Source organism: Hemitrygon akajei, chromosome 3 (genome assembly GCF_048418815.1).
Source record: "Hemitrygon akajei chromosome 3, sHemAka1.3, whole genome shotgun sequence".
NCBI classification, from domain to species: domain Eukaryota; kingdom Metazoa; phylum Chordata; class Chondrichthyes; order Myliobatiformes; family Dasyatidae; genus Hemitrygon; species Hemitrygon akajei.
Window position 1 is genome coordinate 180186459 of NC_133126.1, and position 17224 is coordinate 180203682.

Consider the following 17224-nt stretch of genomic DNA (forward strand, 5'->3'; position numbering starts at 1 on the left):
GACATCTCCTCTGTACCTACTTTCAAGCACCTTAAAACTGTGCCTTCTCGTGCTAGCCATTTCAGTCCTGGGAAAAAGCCTCTGATAATCCACACAATCAATGCCTCTCATCACCTTATACACCACTATCAGGTCACCTCTCATCCTCTGTCACTCCAAGGAAAAAAGGCTGAGTTCACTCAACCTATTCTCATAAGGCATGCTCCCCAATCCAGGCAACATCCTTGTAAATCTCCTCTGCACCCTTTCTATGGTTTCCACATCCTTCCTGTAGTGAGGTGACCGGAACTGAGCACAGTGCTCCAAGTGGGGTCTGACCAGGGTCCTATATAGCTGCATCTTCTATTAAGGAATGAGACAGGGCAGCTGACAGGAGTTTGTGTTGGGGAACACTTTCCATCTTGTGATCGTATTGTCATTAGTTTCAAGATAATTATGGAGAAGGATAGGTCTAGTCTAAATTGAGATTCTAAATTGGTGAAGGGCCAATTTTGATGGTATCAGAAAGGACGGGGCAAGTGTGGATTGGGACAGGTTGTTTTCTGGCAAGGTAGCAGGCTTTCAAAAGTGAAATTTTGAGAGTACAGAGTTAGTATGTTTCTGTTTGAATAAAGGACAAGGATAACAGGTTTAGGTAACCATGTTTTTCCAGAGATATTGAGGCCCTGGTTAAGAAGAAAGAGGTGCAGAGCAGGTATAGGAAGGAGGAAAGGGTTATTTAAAATTGGGAAAACTGTGTTTGTGCTGTTGGGTTGTAAACTAACCATATTCTTGGTAGAATACAAAGAGATAGTTTGCATCTATCGCTCTAACAATTGAGAGAGAAATTGAAGATTTAGGTGGAAAACAAAATTACCGATGCTGGAATCAAAGTTCAAAATCAATTTATTATGAAAGTACATATGTCACTATACGCAACCCTGAAATTACAGTTCCCAGCCCTATATTCCATCTGCCATTTCCATAGATGCCCATTCTCCTAATCAGTTCAAGTCCATCTGCAGGCTCTCTGCTTCCTCAATACTATCTGCCCCCCACCTGTCTTTGTATCAGCCACAAACTTTGCAACAAAACCGTCAGTTCTGTCATCCAAATTATTGACGTATAACAAAATAATTGGTCCCAATACAGACCCCATGGAACACCTAGTCTGTGGCAGACAACCAGAAAAAGCTCCCTTTATTCCCACCCTTTGCTTCCTGTCAACCAAACAATGCTTTATCCATGCTAGTATCTTTCCTGTAATACCATGGGTTCTTAACTGGTTAAGCAGCCTCATATGTGGCATCTTGTCAAAGACCTTCTGGAAAATCTGAGTACACCACATCAACCGATTCTCCTTTGTCTATCCTGCTTGTTATTTCTTCAAAGAATTCCAACAGATTGGTCAGGCAAGTTTTTCCCTCAAGAAACCATGCTGATTACAGCCTATTTTATCGTGCCTCCAGATACCCTGAAACCACATCTCCAGAACTCCAACATCTTCCCCTTCACTGACGTCAGACTAACTGGCCTATGATTTCCTTTCTTCTGCCTCTCTTCTTTCTTGCAATTTTCCAGTCTTCTGGAACCATGCCAGAATCAATTGAGAAATCATTGCTAATGCCTCTGTAATCTCTTCAGCCACCTCTTTGAGAACCCTGGGGTGTATACCATCTAGTCCAGGTGACTTATCTACCTTCAGACCTTTCAGTTTTCCAAGAACCTTCTCCCTCGTAATAATAACTTCACACACTTCTCACCCCTGACCCTCTTGAACTTCTGGCATACTGCTAGTGTCTTCCACAGTGAAGACTGATGCAAAACACTTGTTCTTGAATGAGTATTTTGTAATGAGTTCTTGAAAGTGAGACCATAGGTTGTGGAAATATTTCAGTGATGGGGCAAGTAAAGTTGAACCAGTGGGGATAACTTCATTTGAGCTTTATGTTTGAGGTGTAATAACTGTTCATTAACTTGGTGGTGTGAGTCCTTTTGGTTCCCGTACCACTTTCATAATAGCAGCAGTGAGAAGATAACATGTTCTGGGTGATAGGGGTCCCTGATGATTGATTCCACTATCTTGTGACAAAGTTCCCTTAAATGACTGGGCCATATCCATTACGTTTTTTGTAGGATTTTCCATTCAAGATTAGTGATGTTTTCTATATCAGGCTGTGATGCAGCCGTCAATATACTCTCCACTGCACATCTTTAGAAAATTGTCAAAGTTTTAGATGTCATGTGAACTTCTAAGGAAGTAGAGGCGCTGCTGTGCTTTATTAATTGTACTTACGTTCTCAGCTCAGGACAGGTCCTGCGAAATAGATGAGAGGAATTTGAAGTTGCCGACCCTCTTCCCCTATGAACTTCTGAGGACTGGCTCATGGAACTTTGGCCTTCTGAGGTCAATAATCAGCTCCTTGGTCTTGCTGATATTGAGTCAAAGGTTGTTGTTGCTGTGGCATAACTCAGTCAGATTTTCAATATCCCTCCTCTATGCCAATTTGACAATTGGAAATACAGACATGAGTCCTAAAAGAACTTGCCTGTCAAGCAGCATCTCTGGACGGTAACAGAGTTGGATGCATGAGAATGAATTGGCTTTGCACATGCAGCTTTTTAAAATTTAAGTACCTAGTTTTGAACTTGACCAAATGCATCACCCAAGACAATGCAAACAGCTTTGATCATTTTATGATTATCCTTCCCGTTACATTTCCTTAAAAGAAAGTTATTGCTTAACCTTAAAGGCACTTTGCTAGATGTGAACTGCATGTTTTTCAATTGGGAAGAGTATGATGATGCATTTTGATAAAAGGAACAATAGTGTGGACTGTTATCTAAATGGGGAGAAGGTCCAAAAATCAGACGTGCAGAGAGACTTGGGAATCTTCGTGCAAGACTCCCAGAAGGTTAATTTGTGGTTTGAGTCTATGGTAAAAAAAAAGGCACATACAATGTTGGCATTTATTTCATTTGGAATAGAATATAAAAGCAAAGAGATAATGCTGAGCCTTTATAAGACACTAGTCAGGCTGCACTTGGAGTATTGTCAATACTTTTTGGGCCCCATATCTCAGAAAGGATGTGTTGTCATTGGAGAGAGTCAAGAGATTCACAAGGATGATTTTGGGAATGAAGGGGTTAACATATGAGGAGCGTTTGGCAGCTTTGGGCCTGTACTCATTGGAATTTAGAAGAATGTGGGGTGGGGGCAGGGGGGAATCTCATTGACAACTGCCAAATGTTGAAAGGACTAGATAGGATGGATATGGAGGGTATGTTTTCTATGATGGGGGTATCCAGAACTAGAGGGCACAGCCTCAAAATTGAGGGGCGACCTTTTAGAACAGAGGTAAGGAGGGTTTTTTTTTTTAGCCAGAGAATAGTGAATCTGTGGAATGCTCTGCCAACAACTGTGGTGGAGGCCAAGTTCGTGGGTACACTTAAAGTGTAAGTTCATAGTTTCCTGATTGGTCAGGGCATCAAAGGATATGGTGAGAAGGCAGGTGTATGGGGTTGAGTGGGATCCGGGATCAGCCATGATGGAATGGCGGATCAGACTCGATAGGCTGAATGGCCTAATTCTGCTCCCATGTCTTATGGTCTTATGATATCTTTATTTATAACAGCAATTATTGAATTTTATGGACTTGTTTTCTATTCTATCAGTAGAAATGTTTTAATGAAAATCCCTGTATTTTATGTAATATTAAGGAGGGCAAGGGAAGCTTGAGTCTTATGCCTGTTCCCATCCTCTTCCTATCTTTTTCATTTGTCCATCTTTCAGTCAAGTCAAGTACTCTGCAATATATAGCTCTCAAATTTGTTCACAGCAATCATTTCCCACAAATTTCCTGCTGTTTTCCCTGGTCCACTTTGTCATTTTATTATCTTCTGAAGACAACAAAAGCCTCTGTCACAACAGTGAAATGGATTGTAAAAATAGTGTGCCTTGGAAAGACTTCTAACAAAATATTCTTCAAGTATATTGAGTGTTCTAAAGCTAGGAAGTCAGAACTGTTGTTGAAAGATTCATTAGAATTTAAAGAGCTACTTGAAGTTGTCAGAATTGATAACGTGTTGAGTTCTGCCTATCAGAGTTGAGGTTGAGTTTCAGTGAATGTCAATGCATTCATTATGAGGAGAAGTGATATCAGTTTTAGTTGAGCTAATTTATCTGGTCACACTTGACCCTGAAGTGTTCAAGTGGGGCCAGGTTTAATGACAGAATAGATCTCTCAGATCTGAGATTGATTTGAAGTAATTTGTTTAAAGTTGGTGAAGAAGCAAATGAGCAGGGAAACTGCAGAGCTACACATTTGGTTTTTGATACCTGGTTATTGTTGGAGAAAATCATTATAGGTGTATCACATAAGCATCTTTGGTAAAGAGGAACAATGATTGGGTATTTTCATTGTTTATTCAAACGGACTAATCGTTTCTACAACCAAATATGAATCAGAATTGAGTTTAATATCACTGGCATATGTCATGAAATTTGTTAACTTTACAGCAGCAGTACAGTGAAGTACATGATAAATATAGAGAACAAAAAAACTGAGTTATATTATGTTTATATATGTATTAAATAGTTAAGTTAAAATAAGTAGTGCAAAACAATTTTTAAAAATAGTGAGGTAGTGTTCATGGTTTCAATGTCTATTTAGGAATCTGATGCCACAGGGGAAGAATCTGTTTCTGAATTGCTGAGTGTGTACCTTTAGGGCTTCTGTGCCTCCTTGCCGACTGTAACAGTGTGAAGAGGGCATGTCCTGGGTGGTGGGGATCCTTAATGATGGACACCTAAGTCACTGCTCCTTGAAGATGTCTTGGATACTATGGGACCTGGTACCCATTATGGAGCTGACTAATTTTACAAGTTTCTGCAACTTCGATCTTGTGCACTAGCCCCCACCCACGTAGCCAGTCACAATGCTCTCCACAGTACATTAGAAGTTTTCGAGTGCTTTAGTTGACAAACCAAATCTTCTCAAACTCCCAATGAAATATAGCTGCAGTCTTGCCTTCATTATGGTTGCATCAACATGTTGCATCCAGGTTAGGTCCTCAGAGATATTGACACCAGGAGCTTGAAATTGTTCACTCTCTCCACTTCAGATCCCTCTGAGGATTGGTTTGTGTTCTGTCGTCTTGCCCTTTCTGAAGTCCACAATCACCTCTTTGGTCTCACAATGAGTGCAAGGTTACTGTGACACCACTCAACTAGCTGGTACATCTCGCTCCTGTGTGCCTTTTCGTCACCGTCAGAAATCCTGTCAACACTGGTTGTATCATCAGCAAAGGTGGCATTTGAGCTATACCTGGCCACACAGTCATAGCTGTAGAACGAATAGAGCAGTGGGCTAAGCACACATCTCTGTGGTGTGTTACGAACCCCGTAACTGGGTCACTTACCAGCAAAGATAGAGAGGTCCGTTGAAGTCTGATGGTACTATTTTTAAACGTTTTTATTTATAAAGGGGCACAAAAGTAAGGTTAATACAAACATTCAGATAATATACGTCGTCAATACTCAATCTAAAGCTCGGGTATAGTAATAATCATCAATAAGAAGTAGCTCTATCGTTTTTCCTAGGGGTAAAAATATTGTCCGATGGAAATATAAAAGTCTCTCGAGTTCATGCAGGCTTTAGCCTTTCGGGGACCGCTGGGTTTCACGTGTTGGAGAGAGAGAGAGAGATTTTTGGTGAGAAAAGAAACTTGCCCAGTCTTTTAGGACGCAAACTGTTGAATTGGGAACGTGGGTTCCCCATTGTTAGTTCAAAGTCCTTTTCGGTGTTATCAGCCACCCGTTCCCCAGGCCAGGGGAAACGGACCACACGTGGCTTCCGAATAGCTTCCCGTTATCACGGGAGCGATGAGCGATGGTGTCTCCTTCTGGTGCGTCGCTAGGGGACTGCCCCCTGCAGCCCCTCTTTTATCTTGACTTGCAGGGTTGTAGATGTCAATCAGGGTGGGTGATGCAATCCCCAGCCCACATTGCCCGAGGGTGTACACGTAGCCCTGAGAGCTGGCACGTAGTATAGGATCGCAATCCACAAAGATGTCTCCAAGAAACAATGGCCAAATCCGTTGCTTTGTCCTGCTGAGGATTCTCTCTCATTTCCTGGGTCCAAGACCCGAATTAATAGCGATCTTGCGATTCTCAAGAAGGAGGGGGCTGGGATCATAACAGGTGCAACTGTGTTGATTGCCACTGAGGTGGAGATGTTATTTCCAATCTGCACAGGTTGTGGTCTTCTGGTTAGGATGTCAAGGATCGAGTTGCAGAGGGAGGTGCAGAGGTCCAGGTTCTGTAACTTTCTGATCAGGATTGTAGGAATGATGGTGTTAAGTGCTGAGCTATAGTCAAGAAACAGCATCTTAACATAGTAGGTATTTGCATTGCCCACGAGATCCAAGGCTGCTTTAAGGTCAATTGAGGTTGTTTGCTGTGGACCTGTTATGGTGATAGGCTCATTGCAGTCGGTCCAGGTACTTCCTGAAATGGGTGTGGATTTCAGCCATAACCAACCTTTCAAAGCACTTCATCACTGTAGATGTGAGAGCTATTGGACAATAGTCATTGAGGCAGCTTATGCTGCTCTTCTTGGGCACTGGTATTATTGTTGCCCTTCTGAAGCAGCTAGGAAATTCCAACTGTAGCAATGAGAGATTGAAAATGTATTTGATATTAATGACTTTGAAAAGCTGTTTGTGTTTATTCAACTGGGTGATGCTCCTGTAGTTTGGACTGATAGTCGACTGTGGCAAATGCTTGCTATATTGGAACTTCTAAGAAAAATATTCTCCATCTATTTTCTGACTTTGCTTTACCCAAATTTCAGAATCAGGTTTATCATCACCGGCATGTGACAGAAATTTGTTAACTTCACAGCAGCAGTTCAATGCAATACATAATATAGAAGGAAAAAAAGAAAATAATAATAAAAAGTAAGTAAATATTATTCCATATACTTTATACAGTATACGTATATTGAATAGATTAAAAATCATATTAAAAACAGAAATACTATATATTTTTTTAAAAAGTAAGGCAGTGTCCAAGGGTTCAATGTCCTTTTAGGAATCGGATGGCAGAAGGGAAGAAGCTGTTCCTGAATTGCCGAGTGTGTGTCTTCAGGCTTCTGTACCTCCTGCCAGATTGTAACAGAGAGAAAAGGGCTTGCCCTGGGTGCTGGAGGTCCTTAATAATGGACACTGCCTTTCTGAGACACCGCTCCCTGAAGATGTCCTGGGTACTTTGTAGGCTAGTACCCAAGATGGAGCTGACTAGATTTACAACTCTCTGCAGCTTCTTTCAGTCCTGTGCAGTAGCACTCCCCCCATACCAGACTGTGACGCAGCCTGTCAGAATGCTCGCCACAGTACATCTATAGAAGTGTTTGAGTGTATTTATTGACATCCAAATCTCTTCAAACTCCTAATAAAGTATAGCCGCTATCTTGCCTTCTTTCTTTTTCTAATATTTTTATTAAATTTCATATACACAAATACAGAATTCATAAAGATACTTATTATAAATCAAAATAAGATAACACAAAATGCACTATATATAAATCACACTGATACAATCATGGTATCCCATATTCATGATCAATCAAATAAAATGAATTATGAAATACAATAATATGGTTAATTAAATTATTTTAAAAATCTACACCCACTACCGAGACAAGGCTGGTTGGTTAAAATAAAACAGGAGGGAAAAAAGAGTACTTTACCATATAGTGTTTTATAATAATAACCCAGATCGATATTTTAATAACAATAACAATTCAAAGATTTTTTAAATAGTTCAGAAAGGGTCCCCACAGCATTTGAAAATCTTGGTTAGAATCAGAAATCGTACAATGAATCTTCTCTAAATTTAAACATGACATAACATTGCATAACCATTGCCTTCTTTGTAACTGCATCGATATGTAGGGACCAGGTTAGATCCAGGAACTTGAAGCTGCTTACTCTCTCCACTTCTGATCCCTCTATGAGGATTGGTTTGTGTTCCTTCATCTTACCCTTCCTGAAGTCCACAGTCAGCTCTTTCGTCTTACTGACGTTGAGTGCCAGGTTGTTGCTGCGGCACCACTCCATTAGTTGGCATATCTCACTCCTGTACACCCTCTCGTCACCACCTGAGATTCTATCAACAATGGTTGTATTGTCAGCAAATTTATTGATGGTATTTGAGCTATGCCTAGCCACACAGTCATGGGTATATAGAGAGTAGAGCAGTGGGTTAAGCATGTACCCCTGAGGTGCATCAGTGTTGATCGTCAGCGAGGAGATGTTATCACCGATCCTCACAGATTGTAGTTTTCCGGTTAGGAAGTCGAAGATCCAGTTACAGAGGGAGGTACAGAGGCCCAGGTTCTGCAACTTCTCAGTCAGGATTGTGGGAATGCTGGTATTAAATGCTGAGCTATAGTCGATGAACACCTGACATAGGTGTTTGTGTTGTCCAAGTGGTCTGATGCCATGTGGAGAGCCATTGAGATTGCATTTGCCATTGACCTATTTTAGCAATAGGCAAATTGCAATGGGTTTAGGTCTTTGCTGAGGCAGGAGTTCAGTCTAGTCATTACCAACCTCTCAAATCACTGTAGATGTGAGTGCTACCGGCCGATAGTCATTAAGGCAGCTCACGTTATTCTTCTTAGGCATTGGTATAATTGTTGCCTTTTTGAAGCATGGGAACTGAAAGGCTTACAGTGGACTAGAAAGCTTCAGCATATAGATATTAAGAAGGAGGATGTGCTGGAGCTTTTGGAAAGCATCAAGTTGGATAAGTTACTGGGACTGGATGAGTTGTACCCCAGGCTACTGTGGGAGGCGAGGGAGGAGATTGCTGAGCCTGTGGCAATGATCTTTGTATCATCAAAGGGGGTGGGAGAGGTTCCGGAGGACTGTAACGTGGAGAGCATTCTGACAGGCTACATCACTGTCTAGTATGGAGGGGCTACTGCACAGGACCGAAAGAAGCTGCAGAAGGTTGTAAATCTAGTCAGCTCCATCTTGGGCACTAGCCGACAAAGTACCCAGGACATCTTTAGGGAGTGGTGTCTCAGAAAGGCAGCGTCCATTATTAAGGACCTCTGGCACCCAGGGCGTGCCCTTTTCCCACTGTTACCATCAGGTAGGAGATACAGAAGCCTGAAGGCACACACTTGGCGATTCTGGAACAGCTTCTTCCCATCTGCCATCCGATTCCTAAATGGACTTTGGAGCTTTGGACACTACCTCACTTTTTTAATATACAGTATTTCTGTTTTTGCACATTAAAAAAAAATCTATTCAATATACATAATCGATTTGTTTTTTTAATTATGTTTTATTTTATATATTATTAATTTTTTTTTCTCTGCTAGATTATGTATTGCATTGAACTGCTGCTGCCAAGTTAACAGATTTCATGTCACGTGCCGGTGATAATAAACCTGATTCTGATTGGAGGGTTGCAGATGTTGTTCCTTTATTCAAGAAGGGAGTAGAGACAGCCCAGGAAATTATAGATCAGTGAGTCTTACTCCAGTGGTTGGTAAGTTGATGGAAAAGATCCTGAGAGGCAGGATTTATGAACATATGGAGAGGCATAATATGATTAGGAATACTCATCATGGCTTTGTCAAAGGCAGGTCGTGCCTTACGAGTCTGATGTAATTTTTTGTGGATGTGACTAAGCATATTGATGAAGATAGAGCAGTATATGTAGTGTATATGGATTTCAGCGGGGTATCCGATAAGGTACCCCATGCAAGGCTTATTGAGAAAGTAAGGAGGCATGGGATCTAAGGGGCCATTGCTCTGTGGATTCAGAACTGGCTTGCCCACAGAAGGCAAAGCGTGGTTGTAGACGGCTCATATTCTGCATGGAGGTCGGTGACCAGTGGTATGCCTCAGGGATCTGTTCTGGGACCCCTTCTCTTTGTGATTTTTATAAATGACCTGGATGAGGAAGTGGAGGGATGGGTTAGTAAATTTGGTAATGACACAAAGGTTGGGTGTGTTGTGGATAGTGTGGAGGGCTGTCAGAGGTTACAGTGGGACATTGATAGGATGTGAAACTGGGCTGAGAAGTGGCAGATGGAGTTCAACCCAGATAGGTGTGAGGTGGTTCATCTTGGTAGGTCAATATGATGGCAGAATATTGGATTAAAGGTAAGACTCTTGGCAGATGGGAGGATCAGAGGGATCTTGGGGTCCAAGGCCATAGGGCACTCAAAGCTGTTACGCAGGTTGACTGTGTGGTTAAGAAGCCATACAGTGCATTGGCCTTTACCAACCATGGGATTGAGTTTAGGAGCCGAGAGGTAATGTTGCAGCAATATAGGACCCTGGTCAGACCTCGCTTAAGGACATGTTTGGCACAGCATTGTGGGCCAAAGGGCCTGCATTGTGCTGTAGGGTTTCTATGTTTCTAACTTCTGCCCGTAGCAGTGAGAGGTTGAAAATGTCTTTGAATAGTCCCACTAGTTGGTTGGCACAGGTTTTCAGAGCCTTACTGGGTACTCCATTGGGACCTTCTGCCTTGTGAGGGCTCACTCTCTTTAAAGACAGCCTAACATCGGCCTCTGAGACAGAGCTCACAGGGTCACCAGGTGCAGCAGGGATTGTCACAGCTCTCCCTTTCAAAGCAGGCATAGAAGGTGTTGTTAATCTGATAGTGAAACACTACCGCCATTCATCCCATTGAGTTTCGCTTTGTAGAATTTGTCAATAGTGGTGCATTTAATATAGTAAATCATTGCAACGCATTTAACAGCAGTGTAGTCTTGCAAAATCAGACCTCGTTCAAAAATAAACTTCCATTCTTACTATTGGAATAAAATGTAGAATGCAATCAGATTTTATAAATCAGAAAATGTGGCAGCTTAGTATTGTGCTCTGTTTTATCTGTTACATAGCTTTATCCTGGTTATGGGTTTGTGAAGTTTTAGTGCTGTGCAAAAAAAGATATTGAATTTTGAATGCATGGTTTTGAAATGTATTGGGTGGGGGAAGGGTCAGTAATCAGAATCTGATTTGCATTGAGAACTCTGTTACCTTGACTACAGAAACTGAAATTTGTGTATTTGTGCAAGGGTTGCCATTTTTATTATTCAGCTCCATAAAGTTATTGTTTTCAGTTAACTCTCTTAGAATATTGTGTAGTATCTATGTACTTTAAAAAAAAACTTCTCCAGCTTTTTGTCTTCAATGCAGTGAACTAAAATGCTGCTTTCTTTGCACGTTGGACTTAAGGTTGGTTCACATGTGACATATTTAACTTGTATGGGATTACAATGGTATCAAAGGTCATCCAATACAGATATGCTAGTGTTACGGATGTTAGTTTAGTTTTCTGCAATTTAGTTTGTGTGCTTACCTGACATTAGGCTGAGTAATATCAGCTATAACTTGAAGAATTGTTTAATTTGGAAGTAATAAATTTATTGCAAGTCTGAAGTATTATTCAGCCAGAACCAACTCAAACTGAAGATTTGCTGTATGAAATAAAACACTTGAGAGAAAATCGTTAGTTATTTTGGACGTAAAACATGTAGTTTGGATACTTAATAGTATGAGGCATCAAAAGTAGAAACTATAAGCAAAATGGAGAATCAATGAAAAAGGTTGGAAATCAATTCTCAACTGTAATTTGAAATCATTGGAAATGATTATTTTTGTTTGGTGTTAATATTGGAGGCAGTTGTTGGTGTCATAATGCTATATGTCACAATAGCTGTAACGAAAATTGCTTTCTTAACCAAGCAAATGTATCATAAATTAATATTTTCTTCTCCATTAAACCATACTGATGAAACAAGGGTCCCAAAAATTGATTACTTCGAATTAAGTCTCTTTCAAAGACTCAAACATGAGGAAATCTGCAGATGCTGGAAATTCAAGCAACACACACAAAATGCTGGTGGAACACAGCAGGCCAGGCAGCATCTATAGGAAGAAGTACTGTCGATGTTTTGGGCCAAGACCCTTCGTCAGGAATAACTGAAAGAAAAGATAGTAAGAGATTTGGAAGTAGGAGGGGGAGGGGGAAATGCAAAATGATAGAAGAAGACAGGAGGGGGAGGGATAAAGCTAAGAGCTGGAAAGTTGATTGGCAAAAAGGGATACAGAGCTGGAGCAGGGAAAGGATCATGGGTCGGGAGGTCTAGGGAGAAAGAAAGGGGGAGGGGAACACCAGAGGGAGATGGAGAGCAGGTAAGGGGTGATTGTGAGAGGGGCAGAGAGAGAAAAAATGAGAGGGGAGAAAGGGGATAAAGCTACAACTTTCCAGCTCGTAACTTTATCCCTCCCCCTCCTGTCTTCCTATCATTTCTGATCTCCCCCTCCCGCTTTCAAATCTCTTACTATCTTTTCTTTCAATTAGTCCTGACGAAGGGTCTCGGCCTGAAACATCGACAGTGCTTCTTCCTATAGATGCTGCCTGGCCTGCTGCGTTCCACCAGCATTTTGTGTGTGTTGCTCTTTCAAAGACTTGTTTAGTTCCAAGTTTTTCAAGAAAAATATCTTTGACCATTTAAAGAAATAAATGTAGTCAGGTTCAGTGTGCTCTCAAGAGTCTAGTTCTTTGCATAATCACTAAGAAAAGGGTATAGTACCCATCGGGAAGAAGGGAGAAGCATGGATTCTTTGTTGAATATATATGTGCTAGATATATTTTCCATTCATACAATTGGTATCAATGATTCTTTTCAATATTTTCAAAATACCAGTATTTGTACATAGTTATTAACTAGCTCGTAAATATTTCAGAGTTTTCTGATCAGCTGTCCTTTTTTCTTGCAATTTGAATAAAATGATTCAAAGGTGCTAGTGCATATTTTGTGTATGTGGTTACACTCTTAACTGAAAGTATCAGTTGTGTTTGGGTAAACAAGGAAGGAAGGTCCAATGAAAAATACTGGTGTGTATGTTCTGAAGTTATAATTGAATCCTCCATTAGAGGTACTTGGATGAGGCTACAGCTGGAGTATTTCTACTGAAAGAGAAGTCGGTGAGAATAATTTCAGTATGAATGAGTTTTAAGGCTTTGGTTTCAAGTGCACAATGCATTTCTGAAATACAATAGTGCTACTTTGCTCAGTTTCATTTATTAACCATTCTGCTTCTAGTTTATTGATTTGCTCTTTAAGGCTGATGAAACAGCATGATAGCACTCTTAAAATTTCAGAGTTCCAGATTTTCCCCAAAGTAATCAGTGCCCTGTCATATTTTTCTCACAATCATGCCAAGTTTTAATTTTTACAATGAATGATTAAATTTAAGCCAATTGAGTTGAGCCTCAATATCACAGATATTATTACATTGAAGCTAAACAGCAATAGAAAAACATGTCTTGTGAGACCATCAAAATGTGCCATTTACTCACTGGAACTAAAAGATTCAGGGCATGAACTTGGAGTACTTTGCACAGTTCTGGCCATGGCACCAGAGAAAGGGCCTGGTGCTTGTTTAGGAGTATTTCAATGGAGATTGATGAGAGGGAACTTTATAGAGACATACAAAATTGAGTGGGTATAGTTAGAGTAGATGGTAGGAAAAGTTTCCCAAAGCAAAAGTACATTTAAAAATTGGAGGGTATCTGAGGAGGAAGTTCATCAGAGTGGATATCTACAACACATCACCTGAGTGGGTGGTGGGGGCAGGTTGTATCACAACTTCTAAGCGTAATCTAAATCTGTGTTTGAATTGCCAGGCACAGAAGTCTCAAGACCAGGAACAGAAAGCAAAATTTTTGGCTTTTATTCCAAGAGCATACAGATATCTTACAGCAAGCCAAAGGCCAGTTTCCATGAACAGTTAGCCATTGAGGACTGAAAGGAGAACTTTCTTCCAGCAGCTAATGAGTCTTTTGGAATTTTTTGAATGCTGTGGAAGCTCAGTGTAAAATTGAGAGGTGATTGGGTGTATGGAATTGATCTTTGAAATTTGATTTTTTGGGAAGCTTCTAGTCAGAAGATGATATCACATAAGCTACTGTTCATTCTTGCAGTTTATCTCTGTTATTTAATTCCTTTGAAATCCTTCAAAGTAGACTTGTTTCCAAAACCTTATAACCGGCCAGGCTTTTGTCTCTTTCTCTCCCTCACACCATAGTGAAACATCTGTGATCAAAGTCGCATCCTTTGTAATAGTGACAATGTACTCCTTCTGAACTTGTGTACAGTACATCCTTTTACGTTCACAGTATCTTCCTGCAGTACTTCACTGTCATCCTTGGTAGGATTTTGTAATAATTTACCAGATAAAAGTATTCAAAATGCTTCATATTACTTTGAAATGTACTGGCTAGCTTCTGTCATTTGGGCATTTTGTACTAAGTGACGAGGTAATAGTTCATCAGAAGAAAAGCCTTTTCACATGATTAAGTTACACAAATGCGAATTGTTGACTAAAAATTGGAATGTGCCCAATATGGGCTTTATAAGTACGTTTAATATGTATGAAAAGAAAGCAACTCTAGAATTTTATTTTGAGACTTTGCCTAACAATCAGGACTGTACGAGCAAGAAATCTATCAAATGAAAATTTGGAAAGTTCTTTGGCTCCCTGTTGGAAGTTACCATATTTCTACCACTGATACAAGCCATGAATGTCCTGTATGACATTCATTTTAACTTAATCGCAGGACTCTGAAGAGAGTGGTACGGACAGCCCAGTGCATCTGTAGTTGTGACCTTCCCATGATTCAGGACACTTACAAGGACAGGCGTGTAAAAAGGGCCCGTAGGATCATTGGAGACCCAAGCCATCCCAAACACAATCTATTCTAGCTGCTACCATCTGGGAAGCGATACCTCAGCATGTAAGCTAGGACCAACAGGCTCCGAGTCAGCTTCTTCCACCAGGCCATCAGAATGATTAACTCGTGCTGACCTGTGTGTACTCTATATTACATTGACTGCTCTATTTATTATAAATTAATATGATTGCACATTTAGATGGAGATGTAACATAAATATTTTTACTCATGTATGTGAAGGATATAAGAAATAAAGTCAATTCAATTCGAAATGCATTTCAGATTTATTGTATGTGAAATGCTTGAAAGTAGTTCTTTGAAATAATAAATTACTATATAAATGTAATTACAGTAGTGGCAATGAAAGTTCAATTAATGGCAACAACTTGAAACATAGACCGTGTCGATCAACAAATGCTTACAGTGAAGCCAATGTTAAAACATTTCATTGCTACATATTTTGCCAGAATTTCAAAATTGTTATGCAGTTTGGTTCTTCCTGTAATATGCAACATGAAACATAGAAATTTTGCTTCTCCTTGCTGCAACAGGTAGTTATGGGCAAATTATTTTGCGGATTAATTAAATAAATTCTCTATAATTCCACTCGTATAAAGTGAAAATCTGTTGTGGGTGGTAGGAGATTTTCAGCTCAAACGGTTCAATATCTTGAAGTGTTGCCTTATTTCCCCACTAAGAATAATTTCCGATGAATTATGTGCCATTATCCTGAATACATAACTGGTCCCACAAAACCAACAGAGGGGAAAAAAGTTAAAGATGTGTTCTTTAAAGATCTTCAAGAACTGCTTTTCCTGAGTATAGTTAAATTACCGTCAACATTCCTATGAAACTAATTCCAAAAGACTACTGCCCTTTTCCCTTCTCCACTGCCCCCTACCAATCCTATGCCATTGACATCCCAGTACCTTGCTTATTATTAATTGGAGGAAAATATCTTGCTAATAATCCTGACTTGTATTGCTGCAGTATATTGAGAGATACAAAAAAGTAAATTCAATTTATTGATGGTCTGAAATAAAATTGGAATGCAGTTTTAAAAATATAAAAGGCATCATTGGAGTGGATAACCAGAGAACTTTTGGGTGGAAATGGCTCATACAGGGGGGCATAATGTTAAAGTGATTGGAGGAAAGTGTCGGGGGATGTCAGAGCTAAGTTCTTTGCACAGAATGATAGGTGGTTGGAACATCCTGCCAGGTGTGGTGGTCGAGGCAGATACTGTACATTAGGGCTATTTAAGAAACTCTTAGATGGGTGATAGAAAATGGAGGTCTGTGGAGGAGGGAATGAGTCAGTTAAAAGGTTGGCACAACATCATGGGGGAAAGGGTCTGTATTTTGCTGTAATGCTCCATGAAATGACAAGAAGTAGAAAAATTTTAAAATTAATCATTTTATGGCTCTCCAGAAAACCTAATTTTTGGCATTGTTTTGGGAGAAATTTCTGAAAAAGGTGGAATTCAGTCTGAGGTTAAATAATTCTGTCTCACAGGCTTTTAAAATCTCATGAAACAGACAATTAACTAATGATTTCCATTGATAACCTGTGCTATACTGCTCTTTATAATGACTAATGGACTAACAGCTGTAACTTGGTCTGGAATGCTACAAGTCATAAACTTCCTATCCTTGCTGTAACCTGATAGCTAATTCAGATGAATGGCTGGATAAATGTGAATATTTTCCTGGCTGCTGCTGATTAATTCTCTCAGCCTCTGCACATGTGCACACTTCATCCTCCTTCAGGGTTATATAGATTTCTACTGATTTGAATACTTTTACTATGATACACATCTGCAAAACAAATCTTCGTCAAGGAGCAAATTTATGATTCATTTAAGCTGGGAAATCTGTACATGAGCCAATTTTGACACCATGTGTGATGGATGTAAGTGCCATTTAAATGCAATTAAAGAATTTGGAAATGAATAGAATGAGACTCGGTCATGAAAACTTAAACAGAAATTCCTGCACTATGAGTGGAATACATATAATATGTAACAAGGTGGTCTCTAATATATTTGCTAATGGTTTTGTGAAATATTTATGCGACAACACCTTGACCACATTGAATAATCAATCTCATCAATCTCCAGCACTGTAATATAGACATTTAACCTGTTATTTTGTTTTAGCCATTTAAGATTTAAAGAATGTCCATAAAAATGCAGAGTAAAAAGAAAACCAAGGTTAAAATTCAGCAAAAAGGGATATTTTTCAAAAAACTGTCATATTCCAGACCAAATGTATAGCAATTATTTGAGTACACTGCTCAGAAGAATGTTTACACTTTTAAGCCAGTTAAGCTTTTGATCTCTCTTTCCATGTTGGCAAGATATTTCAAAGTAGTAGGTGGTGTACCTGTAATGGTTCTTATGTTATTTGACAAAGTATTTGATTTTATGAATATTATGAATATCTTTTGAAGCCATTCAGCTCTTGTGGTGGG

At 39.8% G+C, this 17224-nt stretch overlaps 1 protein-coding gene across 4 annotated transcripts in view; it reads left to right on the top strand.

Moving 5' to 3' along the window:
• Positions 1 to 17224, top strand: part of LOC140725692 (plastin-1-like) — a 140182-nt gene that overhangs the window by 59220 nt on the left and 63738 nt on the right. The window lies entirely within an intron of this gene.